Source organism: Engraulis encrasicolus, chromosome 13 (genome assembly GCF_034702125.1).
Source record: "Engraulis encrasicolus isolate BLACKSEA-1 chromosome 13, IST_EnEncr_1.0, whole genome shotgun sequence".
NCBI lineage: Eukaryota > Metazoa > Chordata > Actinopteri > Clupeiformes > Engraulidae > Engraulis > Engraulis encrasicolus.
This window is the reverse complement of record NC_085869.1, coordinates 564305-582522: the sequence shown is the minus strand read 5'-3', so window position 1 is coordinate 582522 and position 18218 is coordinate 564305. Positions and strand designations below refer to the sequence as shown.

The 18218-nt window shown below is 40.1% G+C and overlaps 1 long non-coding RNA gene across 2 annotated transcripts; it reads left to right on the top strand.

Moving 5' to 3' along the window:
* The first annotated feature begins 1897 nt into the window (after positions 1 to 1897).
* Positions 1898 to 9842, top strand: LOC134460605 (uncharacterized). 2 transcript variants are annotated; one of them, XR_010037112.1, is made up of 4 exons: positions 1898 to 1990; positions 3488 to 3557; positions 8971 to 9075; positions 9674 to 9842. It is a non-coding gene; the product is annotated as an uncharacterized LOC134460605 (long non-coding RNA). The 2 variants fall into 2 exon arrangements; XR_010037111.1 differs by lacking the exon at positions 1898 to 1990 and having other exon boundaries at positions 3422 to 3557.
* Positions 9843 to 18218: the final 8376 nt, after the last annotated feature.

Sequence of the window (18218 nt, the reverse complement as noted above, 5' to 3'; positions counted from 1 at the left end):
ACGCTGCCCAGTGGTGTTTTTCAGAATCACTAACCATTAAACCAGGGGTAGGGAACCTATGTCTCGAGGGCCCTTGAGGCCGTTTTATCCGGCCCCTGATATCATTATAATGTTTTGCAACTTCACAGGAATCTTAGAAATTACATTTCCAATGCAATTAAGTTATATTCAGGGGACCTAGAAAAGGTGGGGACTGTTTTAACCCTGTGAAACCTGAACCATGAAAGCAATGAGAGAAAATTATATTTTTTTGGAATTTGCTTCAATATTGGTCCCTTATAAGAAATGTAAAAAAAAAATTCAAAATTTTGTTAAGGTCACTGAGATATTTGATGCATCATATATGATGCATCAGGCTTTAAAGGGAATGAAAATTCCAATTTCATGACCATTGAAAAATGACTTTTAATGCATTTGCATCTTTTTTTTTATTTAAAAAAGTTGTCAGACAATTTAATTTGAGGATTATCTTTAAATATTTAGTGAGATCCTGCCATTTTTGTAAGCCTATCCTTGTTTTAGCAGGACCATATTTTACATTTCCCACAGCCTGGTTGGGTAATTTTTTAAAATCTATGTAAAAACATAGCTGATCGAATGCTTAACAACCTATTTATGAGTGTAATATAGATCATTATTCATTTTTGATGTGTAATTTGAATATATGGGTCCATTACTACAATTGGACCATTTCTCCATTCACTTCAATGCATTTTTTACGAGATCATAATTTCAACATTTTGCATTACATTTTCAAAATCGCAAGTAAAACGTGTTTCTTAAGGCAATATCTTTGTCTTGAAGTAAAACAACTTGTGTGTTTTGTTAAGCGATCGTCGTGTTATGCTTTGTAAGTTTCCCTATGGAGCAAATGCATTGATGGCTGACTTCCTGCCACCGCCGGATGGTGCTTATATGTCTCATCAGTTTTAGCACGATCTCTCTGCAACACGGTGTAAAAATATAAACTCTTCCTTGATTAATTGCACAAAGCAAGTGTTCAAATTAAAGGATGTAGAGTTATATTTCGGAAATTTGTACACAAACCTTTTGCAATTTGTCGATATCTCAGCGTCGGTCAGGGAAACCGCTTCTACTCCATTTTTGCATTTTTCGCCGAGCTGTGATCAACTTGTTGTTGACCGCTGCTCTCTTGTGGCGGTTTCCGCGTACTGCAGGACGTTTGGAAATGACACGCAGGATGTTTTTGAGATGGATTTTTTTTTGTGTCAGCGTGGAGAGGGCTTTGAATTTGATGCATCATAGATGATGCATCCGGCGCGATAGGGTTAAAGGTGTCTACCTTAAAGATGTCTATATGTCTATATAGGCCTAAAGGTGTCTATATAGGCCTAAATTTTATGGGGAAATCCTGATTTGTGTTCATAGTACGGCCCCCGGAGGATTTTATGACCATGGTAGGAATTTGAAGTGGCCCCTCGAATGAAAAAGGTTCCCCACCCCTGCATTAAACATTTCTACTAGCCACAGCTTTGCTGCCAGTACATTTTATTATGATACTATAAGCTCAGAAATTAAGTTGATCAAACAATTTGATCTGTGCTATAAACATTTAAATGAACCTACAGAATAGGCTATCAAAATAGAATCATCTGAATGATCTTTCTTGGACATACATTTTGAAGTGACCCTTCGAATTAAAAAGGTTCCTCAGCTGCTTTTGAGGAAAAACATCAATGTGCTTGGCCACTCTGGTTTTTAAATGGTATTCTGAACTAAAGCAAGGATTGTTCAAGTTAGTTGAAAATAGACCGTCTCTGGTTAAATTAGTTCTACACCAAGCCTTTAGGTGGTAGTAAAACGAAAACAATGCGAATTCCACACACAAGCCACAAAGAAGCCATCAGCCGCGGTCAACAGCACCTTCCTGTTTGAACAGAACCACGCGTTGTCTGTGTGGTTTACAAGTTTCTTGGCGATATGGGGGGAAGTTCCTCACATACCAACGGAAAATGGGCTTCATATACATGTAAGTACATTTTACTCAACTGTGGTTTAAAGTTTCAGTACTCAAGAGCGATTGAATAGCTCCTCTGAACACAGATCCGCCATTGCTAAGTTATGGCACAGCCGCTTTACATAGCTGGTAGCTCAAGTCCCCTCAATGTGACTACACTAGTTGCTGCTGTACGCTAGGAAATTCTGATGACTTGCGAGCATCGTAATGACAAAATGCTGTGGTGAAACAGTGAATATGTTAACTATACTTGTTGATGGTAAATTGTTTGACATTGCTCATTCTCAGTTGCCTTTTCCCTGCCTAAAGATAGACAAAGGCTACCGTTAGCATGCTATTGCGTTAGCTCATCAACTAGATGCTGGACACTGCTCATTTTTCACGTCTGCCCGGCATTTCGCTGATGAACTAACGCTTAGACGCCTTGCCAATGTATTTTACAGCGGCAAAAAAGCATCTAGGTGACGTTGGAAAGACTGGTGTGCCGTCTGGGTATGTTGGTTTTCAGTGCTGGGCAGTAGCGAAGCGACTAGTTTAATTACATTCTCTAGTAGCTTGGTCGTAGCGTCACTATCGAGTAGCTAACATCCCTGTAGTTAAGCTATTTTTCCTCAAGTAGCGACGTAGTCTACAAAAGCTACAATTTGTCCCCCATCGATTTTACTCAATGATTTTTGTTTTACTTTCTCTATCCTGAAACCTAGGCAGTCACACAGGGGTTCCAAGACCCACCTGCGTAAAATCAAGTCAAAGGTGGGATATAATTTAGTTCCATGCTACTTTGAAACGGTGGTAGATGGACACTCCCAACTGAGATCGCTCCCGGACGTGCAGTCCCAGGTGTTTCTATCACTCCCGGACGTGTAGTCCCACCCGATTATATTTCACGTATTATCATACACTGCCACATACAAGCAATTTAGGGTTAGGGTTAGGTTTAGGGTCAAGGTTAGGGTTAGGGCTAGAAACAAAAAACTAACATCAAAAAGATAACTAGCTCCGTTATATGGCGGTGGGACCGATAGTCTGGCTAGTGGGAGCGAGCCGACAGGGGAGCGTCCTGCGTTGGGAGCGTCAATCAGGGAATCCTTTGAAACACCTTGCCCTTTCACCAAACCGACCGATTCTTCCTTGTTGCGTTCTATATTATGAAAGCTAACCGTGAGTAGTTCTGGCGGCAGCTCTCAGTAACGCGAGCCCAATGTATCAGCGCGAGCTCAGTGTCGACCAGAGTGGTCAAGTTGAGCACGCCACCCCGAAATCAATGTGAAATACCCTGCCATTTGCAACAGTAGGCAACCTGTCCTTTAAAAGTATGGGTCCTCAAAACAGCACTTGTTGCACAAATAAGTGTAGATGGCCTCTTCAAGAAATTGAAATTATGTATGGTCACTTTTTCTTATTGTTTCACGTGGAGGACCTTGTCTAAATAATGTAGGCTAGTTTATGTCCATGTATTATATTAGGACCCAAGGTTAATGGGTTATTCTATTTACCATGTTTTCACAGGCTGCTGTCTCATAATATGGCGAAGACGAGTCACCTGAAGGCCTAACTCGCCATAGAAGACTGAAAGAATGTAAGATTAACTTCTTTGTGACCAATATGACTTGCTCATTGATACATTTGCTATGTCAATATGAGGTGCATGGCAAAGTATTTAATTTATTTGTCTCGCTTCTAGGAGCTGTAGAAACAACAGGGTGTTCTTTTTCAGGGTATTCTTTTTTATAGAACTGGACAGGTCATTTATTCGTTCCCCTTGTTTTTTGAAGTGTCCTGCAGGATGCTGTGTCCTGCAATCCTGTGCTACAGACGCGTGTGGAGGTCAACCCGAAATGGGCACAGTCTCAGAGTGAAAGAGGGTAAGCTTAACCTATAGCCTACGTCAGGGTCGGGGAACGTTTCTCATTCGAAGGGCCACTTCAAATTCATCCGAGGGGCCGTAAAAGTCCTCCAAGGGCCGTACTATGAACACAAACCAGGATTTTCCCCTTCACTTTAGACCTATATTGAAGGCAGCCACATTTAAACAAACACCACCTTCTTCAGCTTCCCTGAATATAACTTAATTGTATTGCAAATGTATTTTCTAAGGTTCCTTTACAAAATATGTCATATTTTATGTGAAGCTGAATAACATTAAAATTATATCGGGGGGCCAGATAAAACTGCCTCAAGGGTCGCAAACGGCCCTAGAGACATAGGTTCCCCACCCCTGGCCTACATTGTCAATATGACTTGTGCTACTTTATAGATAAGTAATCAATGCTGTGCATTGCTATGTTTTGATTTATTTTCTTACATCCTACAGATCCTGGCAGGGAGACGGTAGTGTCCTGCAGAATGGTGATGGGCCAATCTTACAAGAGACCACAGAAAACTGATATAGTGTAAGATTATCCCTGTTGGGCTCAATAGGTCTTGCTTATTGACATTTGCTATGTCAATATGAGGTGCATGGCAAAGTATTTATTTATTTGTCTCGCTTCTAGGAACTATAGAAACAACAGTGCCTGCTGCAGTATAACGAGGACACCCTGAGCAGAGAGCTCCAATAGACCCAGGTCCAGTGTCTTGGCAGGGTGAAATGGCACTGATATGGGTATGTACTAATGTCAGTTAAAATGAATGAATGAATGAATTAATTCTCATATCTGAATAATGTGAACACTGGATTTACCACACACACACACACACACACACACACACACACACACACACACACACACACACACACACACACACACACACACACACACACACACACACACCCTACACTGTAAAAAAAAATCTTGTCAAAATTACGGTGAAAAACTGGCAGCTGTGGTTGCCATTTTTTCACCGTATAAAACACAGAGATCTTGTATATGGATTTACGGTAAGGTAAATTAAGACTTGTAGAATCAACATTTTCAAGATGTTACAATAAAGGGGAGTTACTGTTTAAATAACAGTGACACTCATGTAGGCTCTTGGTATACAGCTGTATAATTAACAATGCAACCCTGTTGTTGTTAACCTTTTAAGCGCCAAAGTCGCAGAATTGCGATGGTACGTCATCATGAACAAAAGCGCATGTAGATCAAACCAGCGGTCTTAATAGTGTTCATCCTCCCTACCAGTAGTTGGCAGACATGCTACCCTTTCAAACAAGACTACGATTGCGTCATTTTGTAGTTCACAGAGTCTTTGGTGAAGCAGTAAAAGACGCGACCTGTGACGCGACCACAAAATGCGGAAGTAGCCACTTTGCGTCTGTGACTCGAGGCGTGCGAGTTGGGTTTGTGTTGTTATCAGTGAACTATCAGCGAGCTATTTCATCATGGCTAGTGAGAAGTTGAATCGTGATGAAGTTCTGAGCATGTTATTTGCCTATTCTGACTCCGAAGGACAGTTTTTATCTCACGAGGAGGATAATGATCGGACGAGCACTCTTTGTTTACCGTGGCGAAACTCTGAAGGCAGTGATGCCGACATGCGAAGCAAGGATGTTCTCTAAGCACACACACACACACATTGAAACTCATTCGGTGACTTTATCCGATCTCAAGTGAGTCGGTGGTAGTGGCGAATGCAGTCGTAGTGTCCATACAGGTATTGGTGGAGGAATTAGGGGTGAGAGAAGTGGGTCTGGTATGTTAGCTTGCGCTCACTCCATTCAGCCCCGGGTGATGCGGGTAGCCACCTATCCGGACGCAAACGCAATAATCCTGGGATCAGACAAACACTGTTCACCAAGCAGCACACACGCACTCATTCTGTCCCTCTTTCTGACTTCTACTGGGTGGATGGCAGCGGCTAACGTGGCCATATCTCCGTATGGAGAGGTTTTGGTAATAGAACGCACGGTGAAGAGAAGACGCATAGGCAACCCTAAAAACATGAATGTTTTAGACTCGTTGTTGACAATCAGACTGGTCACAGCGTTTTGACTGTCTTTGTAAGAGTTATACAAATCAGTAAAACAGCAAATAAAGACGAAAGAGGTGGCGATATATTTCTCTCAAACGGGGGAGAGGGTGGAAGGGCGCTGCGCTCTCCATGCGAGGGGGCGGGGATTGTGTTCCTGATCGGCTTCAGGTGTCAGGCTATAACGTAGCCTAATTACGTTGGACACAATACTATGGACATAATACTTGTGATTTCATACCCATTATGTTGACAGTTTGCCCATTAGTTTTGTGAAATGTAAGTGACAAACTGTAGAAGTCACTGAGCTAGAGTGTGCCATGATCAACCATTTTACTGCCTATACAGCGCCTGCTCCAAAGGCCATAGTAGGCTATACAGATGTAAAAATAGGCATACATATGAATTGAATATGTGTGTGCTGACCCTTTCTGTGAAAGTTTCACAAGCTAAAAAGGTACAGGTTACAGATACAAACATGTTCGGCCCTCCAGGCAAAAGTAGTAATTGTTGCATTATATATTTCAATATTATTGCATTATATTATTGCAATATTACAATATATAATATATATATTCTGCCTAAAACTATTTATTTCCTTGACCATAGTGTATGTGCACTACGTGATAGTAATGGAATGTCAAATATTGCTAAATAAATTCAATAATCTATTGAAAATTATCAATATTTTCCAAAAATTATTAAAAATTCAAAATGGCCGCCACAATATGACGTCATAATATGCAAATTAGGTATGCATATTTACTCCCAAAATAATCTTGGGGTCATCCCCAATATTTGTCTAATTGACAGTCAAGCTCTATCTGTTACCAGTGTCAAGCCACAGTCATTTGAATTTATCATGCCAACATTCAGCTTTTTTGAAAAATAAATTGTGGCGCTTAAAGGGTTAAGTGAAATACTAACCATTCCACAGCATTCATTTGCCTATTTTACTGTCAATTTCTGTTAAAACAACAGAAATTATTCATGCCTTGACGGTATGACTGTTCAATTTACAGTATAAAGCATTTCTTTTTAAGGTGAGTCTCTATTCATTCCACAGAATTTATTGCTAAACCAGCAGCACAATTGTGTTGCTCAGGCGTAGGATTCAAAGTTTATATGTGTTGCATTTAAGTGGAATTCCCATACATTTCACATAATAGGTGAGTCCTATAGAGTTACAATCAGACAACTGATTGGACTGATTCTACTCACTGAAGGGTATGAAAATGCATTCCTTTTTTGAAAAAGGCCTGAAAATAACCTTGAGTAAAATGAAGGCCACAGCTAGCGGGGCAAGCACGCTAACAAACAAGCTAGTTAGCCAGCCATACAGCCACCCTTACAACGTGACCTGCTAGCCGGGCCGGCCAGGTGAGGGCAGGCCGGTCGGCCGGCCGGCCTTACAGCCAGTCAGCCAGCTAGCTAGCTAGCTGCCAACCAGTGAGTAGCACAATGCAACAGTCCCGGTTTAAATACATGTTCAAGTGAACCATGTGAATCGAGTGATGAGGCATTTCGCAGGTGCAGGCAGTAAGTTAATCATTACATGACAGCCCTTAGCACTCAGGTGAGGTCAGGAATTGATTGATAGATTGATTTGGATGGGGTAGAATGACAGTTTAAAATAGACTGGGCTGTTTCTAAGAGACTGAATCAAGGGATTACTGTCCCAGGTAGACTTTTTCAGATTATACTAGCCTATAGGTATATTTTACACATTAAATGAGGCTAAACTATAGGCTGTTACCGGAGAAATATATAAGTTACAGTGAATTATTGCAAAATGTCCTTAACTGTTGCACAGTTTATTCAGTTGCCAGCTTCACTGTTGTCAAATCTACAACGTGGAGGCACCTGGAGCCAAGCAGACAGGCAATCTATTTTCTGTGGAGTAATTAATATTTAATTCATTATAACCTCCATTGCTTTCTGTTGGGTAGGAGGAATGTAAATAAGGATATTCTGAATTTTATAGAGGTTTATTTTGTCAATTTGCCTCTCACTCGAAAACTCTGATGGCAAAGCCTCCAAGTCCAATAAGGGAAATGTTGCGCAGGATGAACTTGAACACATGCAGAGGGTTGTAATCTAAGTTAATTGATGGCTAATAGCATGTTGACATCAAACTCTGCCTGCTACAACCAGCCTATCAGTGGTTTGACAAGTTGCACCTGGAACAAAAAGAGGACTCAAAAAGCCTAACACGACCAGAAAGTGCACCTACTTTTTGTAGTATACACAATGTGAAGAAAAGCAGAACAGAGTTCTTTGTCTGTTGGTTCACAATTTGGTTCACTTACAGAGGATTGAGTTTGGTTCACTTATAGGGGACTCAACAAAAATGGCTGCTCATGTTGCCAAAACATTTGACATTTGAGGAGGCATGGTTTTCATAACTCTCTGGGGAATTAAACATTAACTCTCTAGCTCTCTTAGCTCAACAACTCCGATCCAGAGGAGTCCAATAACACTGTGTAGTCTTGCTGCAACTCTTGGTGTTTAGATTTTGGCTGAACACAGTCTAACCAGTCTGATCAATCTAACTCTGACAAATTTGCTGTGTATATATGACACCAGTGAAAAATAAAGTCATGTACCGTTTCTTGACTACTTCATCTTCACTTAACAGTATTTTCAAATATTTCCTTTTCAGTGAACAGTTAAGTATTTTCTACATAAGACACCAGTGAAAAATAAAGTTATGTATCGTTTCTTGACTATTTCATCTTCACTTAATGGTATTTTCCAATATTTTTTCGTTTACAGATAACAGTCCAGTATTTTCTACATATGACACCTGTCAAAAATAAAGTCATGTAGTGCTTTTTGACTTAATAGTAGCTTGCTGTATTTAGTACAGAGACAAACTGTTTTACATTTTACGGTCACTGACTGTTGCAATTTGACAGTTTTTTGCCGTAATTTCAACGGGCATTTTTTACAGTGTAGGCATAGATGATTTGGACCCGAGGTTACTTTTACCACAGCTCTGGCACATTAATTTTCATTTGTTTAATAACTGGTCAGGTAATTTATTCATTCCCCTTGTTTTTTTTTTGTTTTTTTTGTAGTGTCCTGCAGGATGCTGTGTCCTGCAATCCTGTGTGCTGTGCTACAGACGCGTGTGGAGGTCAACCCAAAATGGGCACAGTCTCACCACAGAAGAGTGAAAGAGGGTAAGCTTAACCTATAGCCTACGTCAGTGGTGGGGAACCTTTCTCATTCAAAGGGCCAATTCAAATTCACCCGAGGGGCCGTAAAAGTTCTCCAAGGGCCATACTGTGAACACATACCAGGATTTCCCCCTTCACTTTAGACCTATATTGAAGGCAGCCACATTTAAACAAACACCACCTTCTTCAGCTTCCCTGAATATAACTTAATTGTATTGCAAATGTATTTTCTAAGGTTCCTTTACAAAATATGTCATATTTTATGTGAAGCTGAATAACATTAAAATTATATCGGGGACCAGATAAACCGGCCTCAAGGGTCGCAAACGGCACTCAAGACATAGGTTCCCCACCCCTGGCCTACATTGGCAATATGACTTGTGCTACTTTATAGATAAGTTCTCAATGCTGTGCATTGCTATGTTTTGATTTATTTTCTTATATCCTACATATCCTGGCAGGGAGACATAGTGCATGAGACCATAGAAGACTGAAATAGGAGATTATCCCTGTTGGGCTCAATATGACTTCCTTATTAATATATTTGCTATGTCAATATGAGGTGCATGGTGAAGTATAAATTTGTTGGTTGTTTCTACAGCTCCCAGAAGTGAGACTGAGTGCCTGTTGCAGTATGACGAGGACGCAGTGACCAGAGACCTTCAGTAGACCCTGCTGGCATGATTGGCGTCTGAAGAACATGAAATCAACAGCAATGTTTATAATGTTGTACATACCTGTATAGTCTGTATTAAAAGGCAGTACCTGTAGTATTTTTCCTCTTACTTTCATATTTACCACATATTTACTATGAATTGACAACTTTTACTAAAATCCATTTTTGTATGTGCCCTTACTAAAACTATCCTTAAACCTAACCTGTCAGAGATGTAACAACAACCTGCTCTTAGCAATGTGGCAGCAGTCTACTTGGATGCAGCGGGGAACATAGAACCCTTTTTTGAAAAAGCATTGTATGTTTCTGAGTTTTATGAATTGTGCCCTTCCCAAACATCATGCATAGGCTAAGCGTATCTATGACACGCTGATTTGAACTCACTATCGCGTGTGTCCAATACGCATTTTCAAGTTAAGTCGTGCTCCACAACGCCCTGTGACAGGTTAGGTTTAGGGATGGTTTTGGTTTAGGCACAATTTAGGTAGAAATTCGCCTAATCTCGCTGTTCTTGGCAAAAGTAAAGCAGCAGAAACATTACTTCACTGACAGGTTAGGTTTAGGGGTGGTTTTGGTTAGGGCAGAGCAAAACATATTTGCGTTTAGTAACAGAAATGCGCTGTGACAAAACAAAATCGCCGACACGGCGGGAAAACTGCGCAAACCTCGTCACTAGTCAAAATGCGTCGCACCATGCACTAGCGTGCGATACGTACGCTAAAGCATGATGACAGCCTGCCCAAACTTAACTTGAAATGTTTCCTAGTTGTACATTTGTGACATGAGTGCTGTGTACATCACTGCATATATAGTATATTGTCTGCAGGGTATGTGTGTAGTTGCATGGTTCTTGTCAAAGTGTGTGTACATTGTTTGGTGTGATATTAAAAGCGTTTTTAAAAAAATCATTTTCATTTCATTCATTTTCATTTTATCAATAAATTCACATCATGCATGCTAAAGCCCCATCACAGTGCAGCCTATAATGATGTGAATATAATGATGTGAATATACAAAGTAAAATCAACCTAGGTATATTACTAATGGGTCATTCCACGCCAAATCTCCGAATCATCCCGCACGACCATCTCAGATTTGGCAGAAAAAAATCAAGGAGGTTCACAAACGTCCCAATAGGAAAAGTGCAAAATTATAGCTCTCAATTCCTCATAGTTTTTTCATTAAAAATGTTTTTGTCAGGTACCCCCCTGACTCGTTCGGAACAGAGTTCTCAGAGAGCCCACTTTCAGATTGCCGTATCCAAAAAACTGCTTTAAGTAGGTCCTTACAAATTTCAAGGGGTAACATTTGGAACATGTACTTGTGAAATGTCGATTTTCACTTATCCTCTTGTCATTTACCACCGTTTTCTGGGGGCCTAAAGTTGCTTGAAAAATTCTCACCTTTGAATTTGTGGGCATCTTTGAAGGACTGTGGTAAGCACAGTTTTAAAGACAGAGGTTTGATATGGACACTGTATGTTCCCAACCATTCTGTGCATGTTGTGTTGAAAGACTGATCTTCTGCGATGAACAGTTTAGATTATATGAAGTCTTTAAAATGGAAAAACTGAAACTTGGTGCCATCTTTGCCATGTCATTAAAAAAAATGTCACGACTCACCACCATATTATCAACAGTTTTGGAAAGATTAGATGTCTGTTCTTAACATTTCCAAAAACTGTGATGGTATTCTGCCTCATTTGGTCACAATGATTTTTCAAAAACCCACTGTTGGGTGACTTCCATAGCTCCTATGAAACATTGATATTAGTGGCATCTTCTCCATGTTATACAAAAGAAATGACAGAACTCACCACTATGACATTTACAGTTTTAGAAAGACTCAATGTCTGTTTTTAACATATCCAAAAACTGAGGTGGTGCTCTGTCTCATTTTTTAAGAATGGACTTGTAAAAACGGCTGTGTGACATCTTCAGCTTTCTGCTCTATTGAGGTGGGGCCCCTGCTCTGATCTTTGCAGGCTACACGGGGGCCCTATCTACCAGTATTTGCCATGAGGCCCTATGTACAATTGTTCCGCCACTGTGAATGACTTGAGCAATTTGAGTCAGACATTTTTGATACAAGATATTTGACTTGAGCATTTTCGACACACTCAATATAATACGGCAAAAAAGTAAAAGTGGCTGTTGACAGAGTTTTTCTTCAGCTTTTTCTGAAACTACATTTCAGTAATTCAAAGGTTATAGACGTGCGTAAACTTCATCTTTAGGCACTGAAAACCAAATACCGGAATAAAGTGATGAAATGTTGAATCACTGAAACATCCCCATAGATCTTGAAACAAGTACATCCTGACTATCACCACAACTTAATGCTTTTTATTACAATTCATAACAATCTTTATTAACTTGTTTACCAACTTTCATGCAGTTCTGAGGTCTGCTGTGGATTACTTTGGATTGTGTAGAGATATTACCTCTCATGTGATTATTCTTTCTACATATGATTTGTGTTTTCCGTCATGTACACATGTATGTCCATTTGTGCAAATTCATCAGGGTTAATGTAGAACATCATACACTGATGCTTGCATTGCTAAGCTCTGTGACAGAATTGACCCTTGATGAGCATTCTGTTGGTATTGCAGTGGTCTAGCACCATGCTCAGCGTAGCTCAGTCATGGTGATTGGAGGGGCAGGACAGCTGTTTAGTCAGGATACCTCCTTATGAACAGTCTCCTCCTTTTGCACCATCACTGTTTTTTTTCCTCTTCTCCATGATAATAAAAGTGTCCCACCCCCCCAAAAAAACCATGACAAAGGTGACCTGTTCATAGAACTTGGCCCCGCCCCAGTCCTAACCATGACCGAGGAACCTATCGCATTGTATTGGTCCATGGCAAAGGTCTGCATGAGGAAATAATTGATATGCACCTCTATTCACAGAGCAAAATTACAGAAGTCATGTGAAATTTGAAATGTATTGAAGTGAAATATTTATGTCTGAGTAAGGGCCAGAGTTGCCTGAAACGTCACAAGATTATAACAAAGTAAATGAGGGCATCGATATTGCGTTTCTTTTTTCATTATTTCTTTATCAAGACATCTTCACAGCTAAAAGAAATTTGTTTAAAATAATCATATCCTGAAATAAAGTTTGGCAAACATCCTGTATCAAGACAATGTCTTAACAATGCTACTTTACCAATCAGAATGATTCAATTAATTTATCACTACTGCAATTCAAGACTTACTTTATGGTATAATAGCAAAATGTTAACTCCTACAGTGTTGAGGTTTAAACACATGGCCATAACCTTTAATTCACAAACATTTAGTTACCAAAAAGAAAAATAATAGAAAAATAGAAATAGAAATAGAAATAAATAGAAAAAGAAAAATAATAATGGTATATAAATCACTCAACTGTTTCTTATTGTGTGCTTCAAAAATACTCAAGTCACATTTCTTGTATCAAAAATGCCCAAGTCAAACTGCCTGTCATTCACTGTGTCAGCCCAAATAGATTGGCACCCAAAAGTCTGCAAAGGTCATGATTATGGCCCCTACCACAAATGCAGGAGGGCCCTGGACAAATGCTCTGCTTGTCCCCCTATAGCTCCGCCCCTGGTAATTCATGCGACTTAGGCATTTTCACAGGAGCTGCTGATGTAACAGCAAACTGGTTTTTCAAGAGTCATTACAAGACATTGATGCAGAACACCATCCCAGTTTTTGGATATGTTACAAACAGACATCCTATCTTTCCAAAACTGTTCAGTTAATTGTGGTGATTGCTGTCATTGTTTTGGTATAGCATGGCAAAGTTGCCCCCCAATATCAGGTTTTCATAGGAGCAGTGGAAGTCACACAACAGTGGGTTTTAAAAAAATCATTGTGACCAAATGAGGCAGAATACCATCCCAGTTTTTGGATATGTTAAGAACAGACATCTAATCTTTCCAAAACTGTTGATAATACGGTGGTGAGTCGTGACATTTTTTTTAAATAACGTGTCAAAGATGACACCAAGTTTCAGTTTTTCCATTTTAAAGACTTCATATCTTCTAAACTGTTCATCGCAGAAGATCAGTCTTTCAACACAACATGCACAGAATGGTTGGGAACATACATTGTCCATATCAAACCTCTGTCTTTAAAACTGCACTTACCAGAGTCCTTCAAAGATGCCCACAAATTCAAAGGTGAGAATTTTTCAAGCAACTTTAAGCCCCCAGAAAACGGTGGTAAATGACAAGAGGATGTGTGAAAATCCACATTTCACAAGTACATGTTCCAAATGTTACCCCTTGAAATTCACAAGGACCTACTTAAAGTAGTTTTTTAGATACAACACTCTGAAAGTGGGCTCTCTGAGAAGTCTGTTCCAAATGAGTCAGGGGGGTACCTGACAAAAACATTTTTAATGACAAAACTATGAGGAGTTGAGAGCTATAATTTTGCACTTTTCCTATTGGGACGTTTGTGAACCTCCTTGATTTTTTTCTGCCAAATCTGAGATGGTCGTGCGGGATGATTCGGAGATTTGGTGTGGAATGACCCATACTATGATGTGAAAGTCATGGTACATATCAGACCATTTACCAAGGATGAACCTTACATGTAGAACTTTGAGGTTTTTACAGACATTTGGAAACCCTAGAACATATGATATCTACAAAAAGTAGAGGCACATTATTACGGTGTGATTTGACTTACAGTGCTGCAAATTGTAATATATGATATTCATTCACAGCTGAAATCTCAGGACTCTTAGCCCTGAAAATATAATGAATCTGACACAAATAGTTCTGGAGATAATTGAGTCTGAACATGGTCACTCATTCAATGTCGCTAAAACAAGCGTAGGGGGTGTACTTATTTACAGATTTTTTGTGCCAAAAGTATCCAGAGCTGAGTTCTGATATTGTGGATATGATCTATTGGATGTTTAAGCCATCACATACATGTTTATTCAGGCAAATCTGAGGGGGTTGAGTGGGAGTTTTTTTCCAAAATTTGCTGATTCTAGCTGGAATGACCCTATGCCAAATTAACGTCCTCCCTGTAAGGCTGCACTAATTCAAACAGGTAGAGAAGTCAGCTTAGCCTCTAGCCAAAGTCTATAAAATGTAGCCTATTTTTTGTAATTTCCAATTATCTAGGCTATGTTTACGATAACGATTTGTTGCGCTATGACGGTGCTCAAGACAAGTTGGATCATAGTCATCTCAAAAGCTCCCATTAAAAAAACTGCTGGGTTGTTACACCGGGAAGACCGCCGTCTTCTCTTTGTTGTCTAAATTGTAACAGTTTAAATGCCTCATCTCCAAGCAGCACAATCGAAACTATTGGCTATCTAGCTTGTGAGTTTGGCTGGTATTCAACAAGACGAGTCAATTGGAATTAGGTCTTGCGAAGAGTGGAAAATACAGGCTACGTCGCGTGTGTGTGTGGGCGAGAGAGGGAGAGAGAGAGAGCGAGAGAAAGAACTTTTCCCCCACTTGTCCCCCACCCATCGCACAACGTGAAAGTTGAAATGTGTGTAGCCTATGCTTAAATAGGCCTACTGCCTAAACTGTAACAGTTTAATTGCGTGCTCTCCAAACAGAGAGAGAGTGTGTGTGTGTGTGTGTGTGTGTGTGTGTGTGTGTGTGTGTGTGTGTGTGTGTGTGTGTGTGTGTGTGTGTGTGTGTGTGTGTGTGTGTGTGTGTGTGTGTGTGTGTGTGTGTGTGTGTGTGTGTGTGTAAACTACTGTGAGAAGATCACAGTAAACTGTGAGGATGGCCACAGTAAACTACTGTGAAATGAATGCAATTAGTAGCCAGTAATTCCCTGTGACATCACGGGAATATTTTTTACTGTGTTGATTTCACAGTAACAAATTATGGCAGAATATCACAGTATGTTACTGTGAAATGAATGCAATTAGTAGCCCGTAACTCCCTGTGAGTTCACAGTAAAATATTGTTACACACTTGAAGTGGGCGAAAGTTCAATGGGGAGGCATGTCAGTTGGGTTGAAGGCTGGCGCCTTTACAGTAGTTAACTGTGATACGACGAATTCACAGTATGTTACTGTGAAATGAATGCAATTAGTAGCCAGTAACTCCCTGTGAGTTCACAGTAAGATATTGTTACACACTTGAAGTGGGCGAAAGTTCAATGGGAAGGCATGTCAGTTGGGTTGAGGGCTGACGCCTTTACTCAAAGTGATACACAAATATACAATGTTGGTTGCTGCCCCTAGGGCAATGTAGGGTTTGGAGGGATTTGAACTTGCAACTCACTGAACTTAAGTCCACCTCCCTAACCATTAGGCCAAGGCTGCCACATAGCACAACCTGGGCCTTCAGAGAGTTCATCGACATTTACAGCTAACTATTTAGTCATCAACTTCTTGTTTGCTACATGTCTTCCCATGCTTGGTCATCTCCTTTTTTCTCACTTCCTCATGGCAATATGTACAACCTGAGGGGGAGGGGCTTAGGACATATGGGCTTCAGATCGTGTATCATCATGCAATGCACTTATGGAGAGCCATTTATCTGGATGGAATATCTTAAGTGTGCTTCAAAATATTACTCCTTGTTATATTCTGTGTTTATTGTAGGGGTTGTACTATTTAAAGTGGTACACAAGAAAAATGACCATATTCCCACAGTCATGAAGATGGTCATGTATATCTCCCAATATATAAAAGCTCATTCTCCTGTTATTTGACAGAGAGTGGGGAACACGTAGTCAACTGATGATGGGTGTATACATGTATACCACAAGACAATAAGAATGAAATAATTTGCTGAAAATGTCAATGAAAGGTGTGATTGTAATGAAGAGCCCAACCTGTCTATGACTGAAGTTGTGCCCCAATGCACTATTAATTCAATAGATACTCCGCCCACACAGTAGTTTACTGTGATGTTTCCTACTTTATCACTTTGGCATGCTGGTTATCCTTGAAGAGCACAGTACAATACTGTGATGTGCAAGTTAGGTGAGAAATGGCAAGTGATACAATGATTTCAAACTAATTTGCTGTGTGCCGTGTGACCATCACAGTAGCATAGTGTACCAGAACATCAGAGTAATTAACTGTGAGATTTCACAATAAATTACTCTGAAATCCTTGTAAGTTTTTACTGTGTACTTTTTGGGCATAATTTAATGGCATAGGCCTACACTACACTCGGTGCATTGATTAGTCATAGCAAACAGCAAAAAAAATGCAGGTGGGGATGTGACATCTGACACGTGACATCTGTTCTGTTGGTTATGGCTACCAGAGTTCCGCATGTGTGCGCCTGTCCTTCTCTCACACCCGACAGTTGCTTACACTTAATTTGAGCACGAAAACAGCAATATCAATCGCTTGCTAATTTTTGCCAATGTGACAACATTAAATTCATTAGGGAAGTGTATGTTAGGTTATCGCCCCAGCTGTTGGCGATGTAAGATAAATAGCCAACGCTTAAATGCTCAAACACTTAAACGCGGCGCTGTAGGTTACTGCGGTGAGGTTTAGACCCCCTATTGCACTCTCCGTAATTTTTACCAAACGAAAAAAGTATCCACATCCAGAAAACAAGTTTGAAGTTGCAATATTAGACGTTTCAAATCTTGCGATGCGAGAATCGGTATAGGGGCTTGTGGCTACACTCAATTTTGTCAGAGCTTGCACATTAATGGCAATTCATCCGATCATCTTTAAAAAAAAAAAGAAAATTCATTTGGCTATTTATTAGTATGCTTGCCATGCGGCAAGCATACTATTGTTATTCTTCCGTTTCTTTCTATTTTTAATTTTATTATTCCGTCTACGAACCATTCGTTTTGAAGAACCGCTCAAGATAGAAAATCCTTTCAAAGACCGAAACGTTTGGCTCGGTCAGACGACCAGGTTTTGTATTTTTCACGGGGGTACCTCGAACTCTCTAGCGCCACCATCAGGAAAACGGTAACTTTTGAACCGTAGGTCCAATTTTCAAAAACTTGGTATCCCTGGAATCCTTGGACCAAGACGAACCCAATGCGTATGACGTCATCTTCTGTCAGGACAGTTTTCCCGCCATTTTGAATTTTGTAAAAATCCATAAAAACGGCGCCCTGCCCACAATTTTTGACCGATCGTCCCGAAATTTTACACAAAGCATGTTCCGAACAAGATACATCTACCCTAAAAGTTGCGGAGCGATTGATTGAACCGTCTCCGAACAGGAACCAATCGAATTTGCCGGCGAGGACGCCAAACAGGAAGTGAGCTCATATCTGGGCAACGCCTATTCGTATCACAACAAAAATGTATACACATTACCCTCACTATAGCCAGGGCTTACATACCAATTTCCGTGAAAATTGGAACATGGGGGGCGCCACAATTAGTGAAAATGTGTTTTAGCTCATATTAAAGTCGCCAAACAGGAAGTTAGCTCATATCTCGGTAAAAACACGTCAGATCACAACTTAATTGGATACACATGACTGACATCACCCCTAGAGGTCAA